The following is a 20,441-nucleotide window of genomic DNA, read 5'->3' as shown; positions in this document are numbered from 1 at the left end:
GTGGAATGAGGCGTGGAATGTGATGTGGAGTGATGTTTGGAATGAAGTGTGGAAAGATGTGTGGAATGATGTGTCGAAGGGCATCTGGAATGATGCATGGAATGATGTGTGGAATGATGTTTGGAATGATGTGTGGAATGATGTGTGGAATGTGATGTGGAATGATGTTTGGAATGATTTGTGGAATGATGAGTGGAATGATGTGTGGAATGATGTGTGGAATGATGTGTGGAATGAGGTGTGGAATGAGGTGTGGAATGGTGTTTGGAATGATGTGTGGCATGATGTGTGGAATGAGTTTTTCAATAACGTGTGGAATGAGGGATGGAATGATGTGTGGAATGATGTGTTGAATGAGATGTGGAATGAGGTGTGGAATGATGCGTGGAATGATGAGTGGAATGAGGTGTTTAAATGACGTGTGGAATGATTTGTGGAATGATGTGTGGAATGAGGTGTGCAATGATGTGTTAAATGATTTGTGGAATGAGATGTGGAATGAGGAGTGGAATGATGTGTGCAATGATGTTTGGAATGCTGTGTGGAATTATGTATGGAATGTTGTGTGGAATGATGTTTGGAATGAGATGTGGAATGATGTATTGAATGATGTGTGGAATGATGTGTGGAATGCGGTGTGGAATGAGGTGTGGAATGATATTTGGGATGCTGTGTGGAATGATGTTTGGAATCATGTGTGGAATAGGGTGTGGAATGTGGTGTGGATGGATGTGTGGAATGATGTGTGGAATGAGATGTGGAATGATGAGTATAATGATATGAGGAATGAGGATTGCATGATATTTGGAATGTTGTGTGGAATGATGTGTGGAATGAGGTGTGGAATGATGTGTGGAATGATGTGTGGAATGATGTGTAGTATGATGTGTGGAATGATGTGTGGAATGATGTGTTGAATGATGTGTGGAAATATGTGTGGAAAGATATGTGGAATGATGTGTGGAAAGATGAGTGGAATGATGTGTGGAAAGAGATGTGGAATGATGTGTGGAATGAGGTGTGGAATGAGGTGTGGTTGAGATGTGGAATGATGCGTGGAATGATGCGTGGAATTATAAGTGGAATGAGGTGTGGGATGATATTTGTAATGCTGTGTGGAATGATGTGTGCAATGATGTGTGGAATGAGGTGTAGAATGAGGTATGGACTGATGTGTGGAATGATGTGTGGAATGATGTGTGGAATATTGAGGAATGTTGTGGAATGATGTGTGGAATGGTGTGTGGAATGATGCGTGGAATGTTATGTGGATTGAGGTGTGGACTGAGGTGTGGAATGATGCGTGGAATGATGCGTGGAATGTGATGTGGAATGATGTTTGGAATGAAGTGTGGAAAGATGTGTGAAATGATGTGTCGAATGACATCTGGAATGATGTATGTAATGATGTGTGGAATGATGTTTGGAATGATGTGTGGAATGATGTGTGGAATGATGCGTGGAATGATGCGAGGAATGTGATGTGGAATGTTGTTTGGAATGATGTGTGGAATGATGAGTGGAATGATGTGTGGAATGATGTGTGAATGATGTGTGGAATGAGGTGTGGAATGAGGTGTGGAATGGTGTGTGGAATGATGTGTGGCATGATGTGTGGAATGAGTTGTTCAATGACGTGTGGAATGAGGGATGAAATGATGTGTGGATTGATGTGTGGAATGATGTGTTGAATGTTGTGGAATGATATGTGGAATGAGGTGTGGAATGGGAATTGGAATGGCGTATGGAATGATGTGTGGAATGAGGTGTTCAATGAGGTGTGGAATGAGGGATAGATTGATGTGTGGATTAATGTGCGGAATGATGTGTTGAATGTCGTGGAATGATACGGGGAATGAGGTGTGGGATGCTGTGTGGAATGATGTGTGGAATGATATGTGCAATGATGTATGCAATGTTGTGTGGAATGAAGTGTGGAATGAGGAGTGGAATGAGGGATGGAATGATGTGTCGAATGATGTGTAGAATAATATGTGGAATGATGTGTGGAATGATGCATGGAATGATATGTGGAATGAGGTGTGGAATGATGTTTGGAATAATGTGTGGAATGATGTGTGGAATGATGTGTGGAATGATATGTGGAATGAGGTGTGGAATGATGTTTGGAATAATGTGTGGATTAATGTGTGGACTGACGTGTGGAATGATTTGTGGAATGATGTGTGGAATGAGGTGTTTAAATGATTTGTTGAAAGAAGTGTGGAATGACGTGTGGAATGATGTGTGGAATACTGTTTGGAATGATGTGTGGAATGAGGTGTGGAATGAGGTGTGGAATGATGTGTGCAATGATGTGTGGAATGCTGTGTGGAATTATGTGTGGAATGAGGTGTGGAATGAGGTGTGGAATGATATTTGGAATGCTGTGTGGAATGATGTGTGGAATCACGTGTGCAATGAGATGTGGAATGATGTGTGGAATGATGTGTGGAATGAGATGTGGAATGATGCGTGGAATGATATGAGGAATGAGGATTGGATGATATTTGGAATGTTGTGTGGAATGATGTGTGGAATGAGGTGTGGAATGATGTGTGGAATGATGTGTGGAATGATGTGTAGTATGATGTGTGGAATGATGTGTGAAATGATGTGTTGAATGATGTGTGGAAAGATGTGTGGAAAGATGTGTGGAATGATGTGTGGAAAGATGTGTGGAATGATGTGTGGAATGATGTGTTGAATGATGTGTGGAATATTATGTGGAATGAGGTGTGGAATGATGTTTGGAATGATGTGTGGCATGATGTGTGGAATGATGTGTGGAATGAGGTGTGAAATGAGGTATGGACTGATGTGTGGAATGATGTGTGGTATGATGTGTGGAATATTGAGGAATGTTGTGGAATGATGTGTGCAATGATGTGTGGAATGATTCGTGGAATGTTATGTGGATTGAGGTGTGGAATGAGGTGTGGAATGATGTTTTGAATGAAGTGTGGAAAGATGTGTGAAATGATGTGTCGCATGACATCTGGAATGATGTATGTAATGATGTGTGGAATGATGTTTGGAATGATGTATGGAATGATGTGTGGAATGATGCGTGGAATGATGCGTGGAATGTGATGTGGAATGATGTTTTGAATGAAGTGTGGAAAGATGTGTGAAATGATGTGTCGCATGACATCTGGAATGATGTATGTAATGATGTGTGGAATGATGTTTGGAATGATGTATGGAATGATGTGTGGAATGATGCGTGGAATGATGCGTGGAATGTGATGGGTAATGATGTTTGGAATGATGTGTGGAATGATGAGTGGAATGATGTGTGGAATGATGTGTGGAATGACGTGTGGAATGAGGTGTGGAATGAGGTGTGGAATGGTGTGTGGAATGATGTGTGGCATGATGTGTGGAATGCGTTGTTCAATGATGTGTGGAATGAGGGATGAAATGACGTGTGGATTGATGTGTGGAATGATTTGTTGAATGTTGTGGAATGATATGTGGAATGAGGTGTGGAATGGGGAGTGGAATGACGTGTAGAATGATGTGTGGAATGAGGTGCTCAATGAGGTGTGGAATGAGGGATAGAATGATGTGTGGATTAATGTGTGGAATGATGTGTTGAATGTTGTGGAATGATACGTGGAATGAGGTGTGGAATGCTGTGTGGAATGAAGTGGGGAATGATATGTGCAATGATGTATGCAATGTTGTGTGGAATGAGGTGTGGAATGAGGAGTGGAATGAGGGATGGAATGATGTGTCGTATGATGTGTGGAATAATATGTGGAATGATGTGTGGAATGATGTATTCAATGATGTGTGGAATGATGCATGGAATGATATGTGGAATGAAGTGCGGATTGATGTTTGGAATAATGTGTGGAATGATGTGGGGAATGAGGTGAGGAATTATGTGTGAAATGAAGTGTGGAATGATGTGTGGAATGATGTGTGGAATGATGTGTGTAATGTTATGTGGAATTAGGTGTGGAATGATGTTTGTAATGATGTGTGGCATGATGTGTGGAAAGATGTGTGGAATGAGGTTTGGAATTAGGTAAGGACTGATGTGTGGAATGATGTGTGGAATGATGTGTGGAATGTTCAGGAATGTTGTGGAAAGATGTGTGGAATGATGTGTGGAATGATGGGTGGAATGATGTGTGGAATGAGGTGTGTAATGATGTTTGGAATGATGTGTGGAATGATGTGTGGAATGATGCGTGGAATGATATGTGGATTGAGGTGTGGAATGAGGTGTGGAATGATGCGTGGAATGAGGCGTGGAATGTGATGTGGAGTGATGTTTGGAATGAAGTGTGGAAAGATGTGTGGAATGATGTGTCGAAGGGCATCTGGAATGATGCATGGAATGATGTGTGGAATGATGTTTGGAATGATGTGTGGAATGATGTGTGGAATGTGATGTGGAATGATGTTTGGAATGATTTGTGGAATGATGAGTGGAATGATGTGTGGAATGATGTGTGGAATGATGTGTGGAATGAGGTGTGGAATGAGGTGTGGAATGGTGTTTGGAATGATGTGTGGCATGATGTGTGGAATGAGTTTTTCAATAACGTGTGGAATGAGGGATGGAATGATGTGTGGAATGATCTGTTGAATGAGATGTGGAATGAGGTGTGGAATGATGCGTGGAATGATGAGTGGAATGAGGTGTTTAAATGACGTGTGGAATGATTTGTGGAATGATGTGTGGAATGAGGTGTGCAATGATGTGTTAAATGATTTGTGGAATGAGATGTGGAATGAGGAGTGGAATGATGTGTGCAATGATGTTTGGAATGCTGTGTGGAATTATGTGTGGAATGTTGTGTGGAATGATGTGTGGAATGATGTATTGAATGATGTGTGGAATGATGTGTGGAATGCGGTGTGGAATGAGGTGTGGAATGATATTTGGGATGCTGTGTGGAATGATGTTTGGAATCATGTGTGGAATAGGGTGTGGAATGAGGTGTGGATGGATGTGTGGAATGATGTGTGGAATGAGATGTGGAATGATGAGTATAATGATATGAGGAATGAGGATTGGATGATATTTGGAATGTTGTGTGGAATGATGTGTGGAATGAGGTGTGGAATGATGTGTGGAATGATGTGTGGAATGATGTGTAGTATGATGTGTGGAATGATGTGTGGAATGATGTGTTGAATTATGTGTGGAAATATGTGTGGAAAGATATGTGGAATGATGTGTGGAAAGATGAGTGGAATGATGTGTGGAAAGAGATGTGGAATGATGTGTGGAATGAGGTGTGGAATGAGGTGTGGTTGAGATGTGGAATGATGCGTGGAATGATGCGTGGAATTATAAGTGGAATGAGGTGTGGGATGATATTTGTAATGCTGTGTGGAATGATGTGTGCAATGATGTGTGGAATGAGGTGTAGAATGAGGTATGGACTGATGTGTGGAATGATGTGTGGAATGATGTGTGGAATATTAAGGAATGTTGTGGAATGATGTGTGGAATGGTGTGTGGAATGATGCGTGGAATGTTATGTGGATTGAGGTGTGGACTGAGGTGTGGAATGATGCGTGGAATGATGTGTGGAATGTGATGTGGAATGATGTTTGGAATGAAGTGTGGAAAGATGTGTGAAATGATGTGTCGAATGACATCTGGAATGATGTATGTAATGATGTGTGGAATGATGTTTGGAATGATGTGTGAAATGATGTGTGGAATGATGCGTGGAATGATGCGAGGAATGTGATGTGGAATGTTGTTTGGAATGATGTGTGGAATGATGAGTGGAATGATGTGTGGAATGATGTGTGAATGATGTGTGGAATGAGATGTGGAATGAGGTGTGGAATGGTGTGTGGAATGATGTGTGGCATGATGTGTGGAATGAGTTGTTCAATGACGTGTGGAATGAGGGATGAAATGATGTGTGGATTGATGTGTGGAATGATGTGTTGAATGTTGTGGAATGATATGTGGAATGAGGTGTGGAATGGGGATTGGAATGACGTATGGAATGATGTGTGGAATGAGGTGTTCAATGAGGTGTGGAATGAGGGATAGATTGATGTGTGGATTAATGTGCGGAATGATGTGTTGAATGTCGTGGAATGATACGGGGAATGAGGTGTGGGATGCTGTGTGGAATGATGTGTGGAATGATATGTGCAATGATGTATGCAATGTTGTGTGGAATGAAGTGTGGAATGAGGAGTGGAATGAGGGATGGAATGATGTGTCGAATGATGTGTGGAATAATATGTGGAATGATGAGTGGAATGATGCATGGAATGATATGTGGAATGACGTGTGGAATGATGTTTGGAATAATGTGTGGAATGATGTGTGGAATGATGTGTGGAATGATATGTGGAATGAGGTGTGGAATGATGTTTGGAATAATGTGTTGATTAATGTGTGGAATGACGTGTGGAATGATTTGTGGAATGATGTGTGGAATGAGGTGTTTAAATGATTTGTTGAAAGAAGTGTGGAATGACGTGTGGAATGATGTGTGGAATACTGTGTGGAATGATGTGTGGAATGAGGTGTGGAATGAGGTGTGGAATGATGTGTGCAATGATGTGTGGAATGCTGTGTGGAATTATGTGTGGAATGAGGTGTGGAATGAGGTGTGGAATGATATTTGGAATGCTGTGTGGAATGATGTGTGGAATCACGTGTGGAATGAGATGTGGAATGATGTGTGGAATGATGTGTGGAATGAGATGTGGAATGATGCGTGGAATGATATGAGGAATGAGGATTGGATGATATTTGGAATGTTGTGTGGAATGATGTGTGGAATGAGGTGTGGAATGATGTGTGGAATGATGTGTGGAATGATGTGTAGTATGATGTGTGGAATGATGTGTGAAATGATGTGTTGAATGATGTGTGGAAAGATGTGTGGAAAGATGTGTGGAATGATGTGTGGAAAGATGTGTGGAATGATGTGTGGAAAGAGATGTGGAAAGATGCGTGGAATGATGCGGGAATGATATGTGGAATGAGGTGTGGAATGATATTTGGAATGCTGTGTGGAATGATGTGTGCAATGATGTGTGGAATGATGTATTGAATGATGTGTGGAATCATGTGTGGAATGAGGTGAGGAATTATGTGTGAAATGAAGTGTGCAATGATGTGTGGAATGATGTGTCGAATGTTGTGTGGAATGTTATGTGGAATGAGGTGTGGAATGAGGTGTGGAATGATGTTTGGAATGATGTGTGGAATGATGTGTGGAATGATGTGTGGAATGTTGTGGAATGTTGTGGAATGATGTGTGGAATGAGGTGTGGAATGAGGTGTGGAATGATGTTTGGAATGAGTTGTGGAATGATGTGTGGAATGATGTGTTGAATGTTGTGGAATGATACGTGCAATGAGGTGTGGAATGATGTGTGGAATGAGGTGTGGAATGAGGGATGGAATGATGTGTCGAATGATGTGTGGAATGATATGTGGAATGATGTGTGCAATGATGTGTGGAATTATTTGTGGAATGATGCGTGGAATGATATGTGCAATGAGGTGTGGAATGATGTTTGGAATAATGCGTGGAATGATGTGTGGTATGATGTGTGGAATGATGTGTGGAATGATGTGTGGAATGCGGTGTGGAATGAGTTGTATAATGAGATGTGGAATGATGCATGGAATGATGCGTGGAATGATGCGTGGAATGATGACTGGAATGAGGTGTTTAAATGACGTGTGGAATGATTTGTGGAATGATGTGTGGAATAATGTTTGGAATTAAGTGTGCAATAATGTGTGGAATGAACTGTGGAATGAATTGTGGAATGAGGTGTGTAATGAGGTGTGAATTGATGTGAAGAATGATGTGTGTAATGCTGTGTGGAATGCCGCGTTTAATTACATGTGGAATGTGGTGTGGAATGAGGTGTGGAATGAGGTGTGGAATGGTATTTGGAATGCTGTGTGGAATGATGTGTAGAATGATGTGTGGAATCACGTGTGGAATGAGGTGTGGAATGATGTGTGGAATGACGTGTGCAATGAGGTGTGGAATTATGTGTGCAATGATGTGTGGAATGATGTGTGCAATGATATGTGGAATAATGTATTGATTGAGCTGTGGAATGAAGTGTGGAATGAGGTCTGGAATGAGGTGTGGAATGATATTTGGAATGCTGTGTGGAATGATGTGTAGAATGAAGTGTGGAATCACGTGTGGAATGAGGTGTGGAATGATGTGTGGTGTGATGCCTGGAATGAGATGCGGAATGATGCGTGGAATGATGTGAGGAATGAGGATTGGATTATATTTGGAATTTTGTGTGGAATGATGTGTGGAATGAGGCGTGGAATGATGTGTGGAATGATGTATTGAATGATGTGTGGAAAGATGTGTGGAATGACGTGTGGAAAGATGTGTGGAATGATGTGTGGAGAGACATGTGGAATGATGTGTGGAATGAGGTGTGGAATGATGTGTGGAATGTTGTGTGCAATGATGTGTGGAATGCTGTGTGGAATGATGTGTGGAAAGCTGTGCGGAATGATGTGTGGAATGATGTATGGAATGACGTGCGGAATGTCGTGTGGAATGAGGTGTGGATTGATGTGTGGAATGATGTGTGGAATGATGTGTGGAATGATGTGTGGAATGAGATGTGGAATGATGCGTGGAATGATATGTGGAATGAGGTGCGGAATGATGTTTGGAATGGTGTGTGGAATGACGTGTGCAATGATGTGTGGAATGATGTGTGGAATGAGGTGTGGAATGAGGTGTGGAATGATGTGTGGAATGATGTGTGGAATGTTGTGGAATGTTGTGGAATGATGTGTGGAATGATGTGTGGAATGATGGTGGAATGAGGTGTGGAATGAGGTGTGGAATGATGTCTGGAATGATGTTTGGAATGATGTGCGGAATGATGTGTGGAATGATGCGTGGAATGATATTTGGAATGAGGCTTGGTATGAGGTGTGGAATGAGGTGTGAATGAGGTGTGGAATGAGGTGTGTACTGCTGAGTGGAATGATGTGTGGAATGATGTATGTAATGATGTTTGGAATGATGTGTGGAATGATGCGTGAAATATGGTGTGGAATGTTGTGTGGAATGATGTGGAATGTGAAGTGGAATGATGTTTGGAATGTTGTGTGGAATGAAGCGTGGAATGTGATGTGGAATGTGATGTGGAATGATGTTTAGAATGAGGTATGGACTGATGTGTGGAATCATGTGTGGAATGATGTGTGGAATGAGATGTGGATGGTATGTGGAATGAGGTGTTGAATGATGTGTGGAATGATTTGTGGAATGATGTGTGGAATGAGATGTGGAATGATGCGTGGAATGATATGTGGAATGATATGTGGAATGAGGAGTTGATGATATTTGGAATGTTGTGTGGAATGATGTGTTGAATAAAGTGTTGAATGAGGTGTGGAATGAAGTGTGCAATGATGTGTGGAATGTTGTGTGGAATGATGTGTGGAATGATGTGTGGAATGATATGTGGAATGATGTATTGAATGATGTGTGGAATGAGGTGTGGAATGAGGTGTGGAATGAGGTGTGGAATGCTGTGTGGAATCACTTGTGGAATGACGTGTGGAATGAGGTGTGGAATGATGTGTGGAATAATGTGTGGAATGATGTTTGGAATGAGGTGTGGAATGAGGTGTGGAATGCGGTGTGGAATGCTGTGTGGAATCACGTGTGGAATGACGTGTGGAATGAGGTGTGGAATGATGTGTGGAATGATATGAGGAATGAGGATTGGATGATATTTGGAATGTTGTGTGGAATGATATGTGGAATGCTGTGTGGAATGATGTGTGGAATGAGGTGTGGAATAAGGTGTGGAATGATGTGTGCAATGATGTGTGCAATGACGTGTGGAATGCTATGTGGAATTATGTGTGGAATGATGTGTGGAATGATGAGTGGAATGAGGTGTGGAATGATGTGTGGAATGAAGTTTGGAATGATGTGTGCAATGATGTGTCGAATAATTTCTGGAATGATGTGTGAAATGATGTGTGGCCTGATGTTTGGAATGATGTGTGGACTAATGTGTGGAATGATGTGTGGATTGATGTGTGGAATGATGTTTGGAATGATGTGTGGAATGATGTGTCAATGATGAGTGGAATGATGTGTGGCATAATGTGTGGAATGATGAGTGGAATGATGTGTGGAATGATGTGTGGAATGTTGTGGAATGATGTGTGGAATGAGGTGTGGAATGATGTGTGGAATGATGTGTGGAATGATGTGTCAATGACGTGTGGAACGATGTGTGTAATAATGTGTTGAATGATGTGTGGAATAATGTTTGAAATGATGTGTGGAATGATGTGTGGAATGATGTGTGGAATGAAGTGTTGAATGTTGTGTGCAATGATGTGTGGAATGCTGTGTGGAATGATGTGTGGAATGATGAGTGGAATGTTGTATGGAATGACGTGCGGAATCAGATGTGGAATGATGCGTGGAATGATATGTCGAATGAGCTGTGGAATGACATTTGGAATGCTGTGTGGAATGTTGTGTGCAATGATGTGTGGAATGATGTGTGGAAAGCGGTTTGGAATGATGTGTGGAATGATGTGTGGAATGCTTGTGGAATGATGTGTGGAATGTTATGTGGAATGTTATGTGGAATGATGTGTGGAATGAGGTGTGTAATGATGTTTGGAATGATGTGTGGAATGATGTGTGGAATGATGCGTGGAATGATATGTGGATTGAGGTGTGGAATGAGGTGTGGAATGATGCGTGGAATGAGGCGTGGAATGTGATGTGGAGTGATGTTTGGAATGAAGTGTGGAAAGATGTGTGGAATGATGTGTCGAAGGGCATCTGGAATGATGCATGGAATGATGTGTGGAATGATGTTTGGAATGATGTGTGGAATGATGTGTGGAATGTGATGTGGAATGATGTTTGGAATGATTTGTGGAATGATGAGTGGAATGATGTGTGGAATGATGTGTGGAATGATGTGTTCAATGAGGTGTGGAATGAGGTGTGGAATGGTGTTTGGAATGATGTGTGGCATGATGTGTGGAATGAGTTTTTCATTAACGTGTGGAATGAGGGATGGAATGATGTGTGGAATGATCTGTTGAATGAGATGTGGAATGAGGTGTGGAATGATGCGTGGAATGATGAGTGGAATGAGGTGTTTAAATGACGTGTGGAATGATTTGTGGAATGATGTGTGGAATGAGGTGTGCAATGATGTGTTAAATGATTTGTGGAATGAGATGTGGAATGAGGAGTGGAATGATGTGTGCAATGATGTTTGGAATGCTGTGTGGAATTATGTGTGGAATGTTGTGTGGAATGATGTGTGGAATGATGTATTGAATGATGTGTGGAATGATGTGTGGAATGCGGTGTGGAATGAGGTGTGGAATGATATTTGGGATGCTGTGTGGAATGATGTTTGGAATCATGTGTGGAATAGGGTGTGGAATGAGGTGTGGATGGATGTGTGGAATGATGTGTGGAATGAGATGTGGAATGATGAGTATAATGATATGAGGAATGAGGATTGGATGATATTTGGAATGTTGTGTGGAATGATGTGTGGAATGAGGTGTGGAATGATGTGTGGAATGATGTGTGGAATGATGTGTAGTATGATGTGTGGAATGATGTGTGGAATGATGTGTTGAATTATGTGTGGAAATATGTGTGGAAAGATATGTGGAATGATGTGTGGAAAGATGAGTGGAATGATGTGTGGAAAGAGATGTGGAATGATGTGTGGAATGAGGTGTGGAATGAGGTGTGGTTGAGATGTGGAATGATGCGTGGAATGATGCGTGGAATTATAAGTGGAATGAGGTGTGGGATGATATTTGTAATGCTGTGTGGAATGATGTGTGCAATGATGTGTGGAATGAGGTGTAGAATGAGGTATGGACTGATGTGTGGAATGATGTGTGGAATGATGTGTGGAATATTAAGGAATGTTGTGGAATGATGTGTGGAATGGTGTGTGGAATGATGCGTGGAATGTTATGTGGATTGAGGTGTGGACTGAGGTGTGGAATGATGCGTGGAATGATGTGTGGAATGTGATGTGGAATGATGTTTGGAATGAAGTGTGGAAAGATGTGTGAAATGATGTGTCGAATGACATCTGGAATGATGTATGTAATGATGTGTGGAATGATGTTTGGAATGATGTGTGAAATGATGTGTGGAATGATGCGTGGAATGATGCGAGGAATGTGATGTGGAATGTTGTTTGGAATGATGTGTGGAATGATGAGTGGAATGATGTGTGGAATGATGTGTGAATGATGTGTGGAATGAGATGTGGAATGAGGTGTGGAATGGTGTGTGGAATGATGTGTGGCATGATGTGTGGAATGAGTTGTTCAATGACGTGTGGAATGAGGGATGAAATGATGTGTGGATTGATGTGTGGAATGATGTGTTGAATGTTGTGGAATGATATGTGGAATGAGGTGTGGAATGGGGATTGGAATGACGTATGGAATGATGTGTGGAATGAGGTGTTCAATGAGGTGTGGAATGAGGGATAGATTGATGTGTGGATTAATGTGCGGAATGATGTGTTGAATGTCGTGGAATGATACGGGGAATGAGGTGTGGGATGCTGTGTGGAATGATGTGTGGAATGATATGTGCAATGATGTATGCAATGTTGTGTGGAATGAAGTGTGGAATGAGGAGTGGAATGAGGGATGGAATGATGTGTCGAATGATGTGTGGAATAATATGTGGAATGATGTGTGGAATGATGCATGGAATGATATGTGGAATGACGTGTGGAATGATGTTTGGAATAATGTGTGGAATGATGTGTGGAATGATGTGTGGAATGATATGTGGAATGAGGTGTGGAATGATGTTTGGAATAATGTGTTGATTAATGTGTGGAATGACGTGTGGAATGATTTGTGGAATGATGTGTGGAATGAGGTGTTTAAATGATTTGTTGAAAGAAGTGTGGAATGACGTGTGGAATGATGTGTGGAATACTGTGTGGAATGATGTGTGGAATGAGGTGTGGAATGAGGTGTGGAATGATGTGTGCAATGATGTGTGGAATGCTGTGTGGAATTATGTGTGGAATGAGGTGTGGAATGAGGTGTGGAATGATATTTGGAATGCTGTGTGGAATGATGTGTGGAATCACGTGTGGAATGAGATGTGGAATGATGTGTGGAATGATGTGTGGAATGAGATGTGGAATGATGCGTGGAATGATATGAGGAATGAGGATTGGATGATATTTGGAATGTTGTGTGGAATGATGTGTGGAATGAGGTGTGGAATGATGTGTGGAATGATGTGTGGAATGATGTGTAGTATGATGTGTGGAATGATGTGTGAAATGATGTGTTGAATGATGTGTGGAAAGATGTGTGGAAAGATGTGTGGAATGATGTGTGGAAAGATGTGTGGAATGATGTGTGGAAAGAGATGTGGAAAGATGCGTGGAATGATGCGGGAATGATATGTGGAATGAGGTGTGGAATGATATTTGGAATGCTGTGTGGAATGATGTGTGCAATGATGTGTGGAATGATGTATTGAATGATGTGTGGAATCATGTGTGGAATGAGGTGAGGAATTATGTGTGAAATGAAGTGTGCAATGATGTGTGGAATGATGTGTCGAATGTTGTGTGGAATGTTATGTGGAATGAGGTGTGGAATGAGGTGTGGAATGATGTTTGGAATGATGTGTGGAATGATGTGTGGAATGATGTGTGGAATGTTGTGGAATGTTGTGGAATGATGTGTGGAATGAGGTGTGGAATGAGGTGTGGAATGATGTTTGGAATGAGTTGTGGAATGATGTGTGGAATGATGTGTTGAATGTTGTGGAATGATACGTGCAATGAGGTGTGGAATGATGTGTGGAATGAGGTGTGGAATGAGGGATGGAATGATGTGTCGAATGATGTGTGGAATGATATGTGGAATGATGTGTGCAATGATGTGTGGAATTATTTGTGGAATGATGCGTGGAATGATATGTGCAATGAGGTGTGGAATGATGTTTGGAATAATGCGTGGAATGATGTGTGGTATGATGTGTGGAATGATGTGTGGAATGATGTGTGGAATGCGGTGTGGAATGAGTTGTATAATGAGATGTGGAATGATGCATGGAATGATGCGTGGAATGATGCGTGGAATGATGACTGGAATGAGGTGTTTAAATGACGTGTGGAATGATTTGTGGAATGATGTGTGGAATAATGTTTGGAATTAAGTGTGCAATAATGTGTGGAATGAACTGTGGAATGAATTGTGGAATGAGGTGTGTAATGAGGTGTGAATTGATGTGAAGAATGATGTGTGTAATGCTGTGTGGAATGCCGCGTTTAATTACATGTGGAATGTGGTGTGGAATGAGGTGTGGAATGAGGTGTGGAATGGTATTTGGAATGCTGTGTGGAATGATGTGTAGAATGATGTGTGGAATCACGTGTGGAATGAGGTGTGGAATGATGTGTGGAATGACGTGTGCAATGAGGTGTGGAATTATGTGTGCAATGATGTGTGGAATGATGTGTGCAATGATATGTGGAATAATGTATTGATTGAGCTGTGGAATGAAGTGTGGAATGAGGTCTGGAATGAGGTGTGGAATGATATTTGGAATGCTGTGTGGAATGATGTGTAGAATGAAGTGTGGAATCACGTGTGGAATGAGGTGTGGAATGATGTGTGGTGTGATGCCTGGAATGAGATGCGGAATGATGCGTGGAATGATGTGAGGAATGAGGATTGGATTATATTTGGAATTTTGTGTGGAATGATGTGTGGAATGAGGCGTGGAATGATGTGTGGAATGATGTATTGAATGATGTGTGGAAAGATGTGTGGAATGACGTGTGGAAAGATGTGTGGAATGATGTGTGGAGAGACATGTGGAATGATGTGTGGAATGAGGTGTGGAATGATGTGTGGAATGTTGTGTGCAATGATGTGTGGAATGCTGTGTGGAATGATGTGTGGAAAGCTGTGCGGAATGATGTGTGGAATGATGTATGGAATGACGTGCGGAATGTCGTGTGGAATGAGGTGTGGATTGATGTGTGGAATGATGTGTGGAATGATGTGTGGAATGATGTGTGGAATGAGATGTGGAATGATGCGTGGAATGATATGTGGAATGAGGTGCGGAATGATGTTTGGAATGGTGTGTGGAATGACGTGTGCAATGATGTGTGGAATGATGTGTGGAATGAGGTGTGGAATGAGGTGTGGAATGATGTGTGGAATGATGTGTGGAATGTTGTGGAATGTTGTGGAATGATGTGTGGAATGATGTGTGGAATGATGGTGGAATGAGGTGTGGAATGAGGTGTGGAATGATGTCTGGAATGATGTTTGGAATGATGTGCGGAATGATGTGTGGAATGATGCGTGGAATGATATTTGGAATGAGGCTTGGTATGAGGTGTGGAATGAGGTGTGAATGAGGTGTGGAATGAGGTGTGTACTGCTGAGTGGAATGATGTGTGGAATGATGTATGTAATGATGTTTGGAATGATGTGTGGAATGATGCGTGAAATATGGTGTGGAATGTTGTGTGGAATGATGTGGAATGTGAAGTGGAATGATGTTTGGAATGTTGTGTGGAATGAAGCGTGGAATGTGATGTGGAATGTGATGTGGAATGATGTTTAGAATGAGGTATGGACTGATGTGTGGAATCATGTGTGGAATGATGTGTGGAATGAGATGTGGATGGTATGTGGAATGAGGTGTTGAATGATGTGTGGAATGATTTGTGGAATGATGTGTGGAATGAGATGTGGAATGATGCGTGGAATGATATGTGGAATGATATGTGGAATGAGGAGTTGATGATATTTGGAATGTTGTGTGGAATGATGTGTTGAATAAAGTGTTGAATGAGGTGTGGAATGAAGTGTGCAATGATGTGTGGAATGTTGTGTGGAATGATGTGTGGAATGATGTGTGGAATGATATGTGGAATGATGTATTGAATGATGTGTGGAATGAGGTGTGGAATGAGGTGTGGAATGAGGTGTGGAATGCTGTGTGGAATCACGTGTGGAATGACGTGTGGAATGAGGTGTGGAATGATGTGTGGAATAATGTGTGGAATGATGTTTGGAATGAGGTGTGGAATGAGGTGTGGAATGCGGTGTGGAATGCTGTGTGGAATCACGTGTGGAATGACGTGTGGAATGAGGTGTGGAATGATGTGTGGAATGATATGAGGAATGAGGATTGGATGATATTTGGAATGTTGTGTGGAATGATATGTGGAATGCTGTGTGGAATGATGTGTGGAATGAGGTGTGGAATAAGGTGTGGAATGATGTGTGCAATGATGTGTGCAATGACGTGTGGAATGCTATGTGGAATTATGTGTGGAATGATGTGTGGAATGATGAGTGGAATGAGGTGTGGAATGATGTGTGGAATGAAGTTTGGAATGATGTGTGCAATGATGTGTCGAATAATTTCTGGAATGATGTGTGAAATGATGTGTGGCCTGATGTTTGGAATGATGTGTGGACTAATGTGTGGAATGATGTGTGGATTGATGTGTGGAATGATGTTTGGAATGATGTGTGGAATGATGTGTCAATGATGAGTGGAATGATGTGTGGCATAATGTGTGGAATGATGAGTGGAATGATGTGTGGAATGATGTGTGGAATGTTGTGTGGAATGATGTGTGGAATGATGTGTCAATGACGTGTGGAATGATGTGTGCAATGATGTGTGCAATGATGTGTGCAATTATGTGTGAAATGATGAGTGGAATGTTGTATGGAATGACGTGCGGAATCAGATGTGGAATGATGTGTGGAATGATGTGTGGAATGATGTGTGGAATGAAGTGTTGAATGTTGTGTGCAATGATGTGTGGAATGCTGTGTGGAATGATGTGTGGAATGATGAGTGGAATGTTGTATGGAATGACGTGCGGAATCAGATGTGGAATGATGCGTGGAATGATATGTCGAATGAGCTGTGGAATGACATTTGGAATGCTGTGTGGAATGTTGTGTGCAATGATGTGTGGAATGATGTGTGGAAAGCGGTTTGGAATGATGTGTGGAATGATGTGTGGAATGCTTGTGGAATGATGTGTGGAATGTTATGTGGAATGTTATGTGGAATGAGGTGTGGAATGATGTTTGGAATGATGTGTGGCATGATGTGTGGAATGATGTGTGGAATAAGGTGTGGAATGAGGTAAGGACTGATGTGTGGAATGATGTGTGGAATGATGTGTGGAATGTTGAGGAATGTTGTGGAATGATGTGTGGAATGATATGTGGAATGATGGATGTAATGATTTTTGGAATGATGTGTGGAATGATGCGTGGAATATGGTGTGGAATGATGTGTGGAATGATGTGGAATGTGATGTGGAATGATGTTTGGAATTATGTGTGGAATTATGTGTGGAATGATGTGTGAAATGTTGTGGAATGATGTGTGGAATGATGGGTGGGATCGTGTGGAATGATGGGCGGAATGAGATGTGGAATGAGGTGTGGAATGAGGTGTGGAATGAGGTGTGGAATGATGTTTGGAATGATGTGTGGAATGATGTGTGGAATGATGTGTGGAATGATGCGTGGAATGATATTTGGAATGAGGTGTGGAATGAGGTGTGGAATGAAGTGTGGAATGATGTGTGGAGTGATGTGTGGAATGATGTGTGAAATGCTGTGTGGAATGATATGTGGAATGATGTATGTAATTATGTTTGGAATGATGTGTGGAATGATGCGTGGAATATGGTGTGGAATGATGTGTGGAATGATGTGTGGAATGAGGTGAGGAAAGATGTGTGTAATGAAGTGTGGAAATATGTGTGGAATGGTGTGTCGAATGACATCTGGAATGATGTATGGAATGATGTGTGGAATGATTTTTGGAATGATATGTGGAATGATGCGTGAAATGTTCTGTGGAATGTGATGTGGAATGATGATTGGAATGATGTGTGGAATGATGTGTGGAATGATGTGTGGAATGAGGTGTGGAATGAGGTATGGACTGAAGTGTGAAATGATGTTCGGAATGATGTGTGGAATGAGGTGTGGAATGGTGTGTGGAATGATGTGTGGAATGATGTGTGGAATGATGTGTGGAATGATGTGTTGTATGTTGTGGAATGATATGTGGAATGAGGTGTGGAATGGGGTGTGGAATGATGTGTGCAATGATGTGTGGAATGAGGTGTTCAATGACGTGTGGAATGAGGGATGGAATGATGTGTGGATTGTTGTGTGGAATGATGTGTTGAATGTTGTGGAATGATATGTGGAATGAGGTGTGGAAGGGGGTGTGGAATGATGTGTGGAATGATGTGTGGAATGACATGTTCAATGAGGTGTGGAATGAGGGATGGAATGAAGTGTGGATTGATGTGTGAAATAACGTGTTGAATCTTGTGGAATGATATGTGGAATGAGGTGCGGACTGATGTATGGAATGATGAGTGGAATGATTTTTGGAATGATGCCTGAAATTTTCTGTGGAATGTGATGTGGAATGATGATTGGAATGATGTGTGAAATGCTGTGTGGAATGATGCGTGGAATGATATGAGGAATGAGGATTGGATGATATTTGGAATGTTCTGTGGAATGATGTGTTGAAAGCTTTGTGGACTAATGTGTGGAATGATGTGTGGATTGATGTGTGGAATGATGTGTCAGTGATGTGTGGGATGATGTGTGGAATGATGTGTGGAATGTTATGGAATGATGTGTGGAATGAGGTATGGAATGATGTGTCAATGACGTGTGGAATGATGTGTGGAATGATGTTTGGAATAATGTTTGGAATGATGTGTGGAATGATGTGTGGAATGATGTGTGGATTGATGTGTGTAATGATGTGTGGAATGATGTGTGGAATGATGTTTGGAATGATGTTTGGAATGAGTTGTGGAATGAGGTGTGGACTGATGTGTGTAATGATGTGTGGAATGATGTGTGGAATGATGTTTGGAATGATGTTTGGAATGAGTTGTGGAATGAGGTGTGGACTGATGTGTGTAATGATGTGTGGATTGATGTGTGCAATGATGTATGGAATGTTGTGGAATGATGTGTGGAATGAGGTGTGGAATGATGTGTGCAATGATGTGTGGAATGATGTGTGCAATGATGTGTGCAATGATGTGTGCAATTATGTGTGAAATGATGAGTGGAATGAGGTGAGGAATGATGTGTGGAATGATGTGTGGAATGATGTTTGGAATGAGTTGTGGAATGAGGTGTGGAATGATATGAGGAATGAGGATTGGAAAATATTTGGAATGTTGTCTGGAATAATGTGTGGAATGCTGTGTGGAATGAAGTGTGGAATGAGGTGTGGAATGATGTGTGCAATGATGTGTGGAATGCTCTGTGGAATGATGTGTGGAATGATGTGTGGAATGATATGTGGAATGATGTATTGAATGATGTGTCGAATGATGAGTGGAATGAGGTGAGGAATGATGTGTGGAATGATGTGTGGAATGATGTTTGGAATGAGTTGTGGAATGAGATGTGGACTGATGTGTGGAATGATGTGTGGATTGATGTGTGGAATGATGTGTGGAATGATGTGTGGAATGATGTGTGGAATGATGTTTGGAATGAGTTGTGGAATGAGGTGTGGACTGATGTGTGTAATGATGTGTGGATTGATGTGTGCAATGATGTATGGAATGTTGTGGAATGATGTGTGGAATGAGGTGTGGAATGATGTGTGCAATGATGTGTGGAATGATGTGTGCAATGATGTGTGCAATGATGTGTGCAATTATGTGTGAAATGATGTGTGGAATTTGGTGTGGAATGATGTGTGTAATGATGTGTCGAATGAGATGTGGAATGATGCGTGGAATGATATGTGGAATGAGGTGTGGAATGATGTTTGGAATGCTGAGTGGAATGATGTTTGCAATGATGTGTGGAATGATGTGTGGAATAAGGTGAGGAATGATGTGTGGAATGCTGTATGGAATGCTGTCTGGAATGATGTGTCAATGATGTATGGAATGTTGTATGGAATGATGTGTGGAATGATGTGTGGTATGATGTATGGAATTCTGTGTGGAATGATGTGTGAAATGACGTGTGGAATGATGTGTGGAATGAGGTGTGGAATGATGTGTGCAATGATGTGTGCAATGATGTTTCGAATAATATCTAGAATGATGTGTGGAATGATGTGTGGAATGATATGTGGAATGATTTGTGGAATGAGATGTGGAATGAGTTGTGGAATGAGGTGTGGAATGAGGTGTGGACTAATGTGTGGAATGGTGTGTGGAATGTTGTGGAATGATGTGTGGAATTAGCTATGGAATGATGTGTGGAATGACGTGTGGAATGTTGTGTGGAATGATGTGTGGAATGATGTGTGGAATGAGGTGTTGGATCAGATGTGGAATGAGGTATGGAATGATGTGTGGAATTATGTGTGGAATGATGT

This window comes from Pristiophorus japonicus, unplaced genomic scaffold, assembly GCF_044704955.1.
Source record: "Pristiophorus japonicus isolate sPriJap1 unplaced genomic scaffold, sPriJap1.hap1 HAP1_SCAFFOLD_30, whole genome shotgun sequence".
In the NCBI taxonomy this organism is placed as follows: domain Eukaryota; kingdom Metazoa; phylum Chordata; class Chondrichthyes; family Pristiophoridae; genus Pristiophorus; species Pristiophorus japonicus.
The sequence above is the reverse complement of the archived record's forward strand: the minus strand, read 5'-3'. Positions refer to the sequence as shown.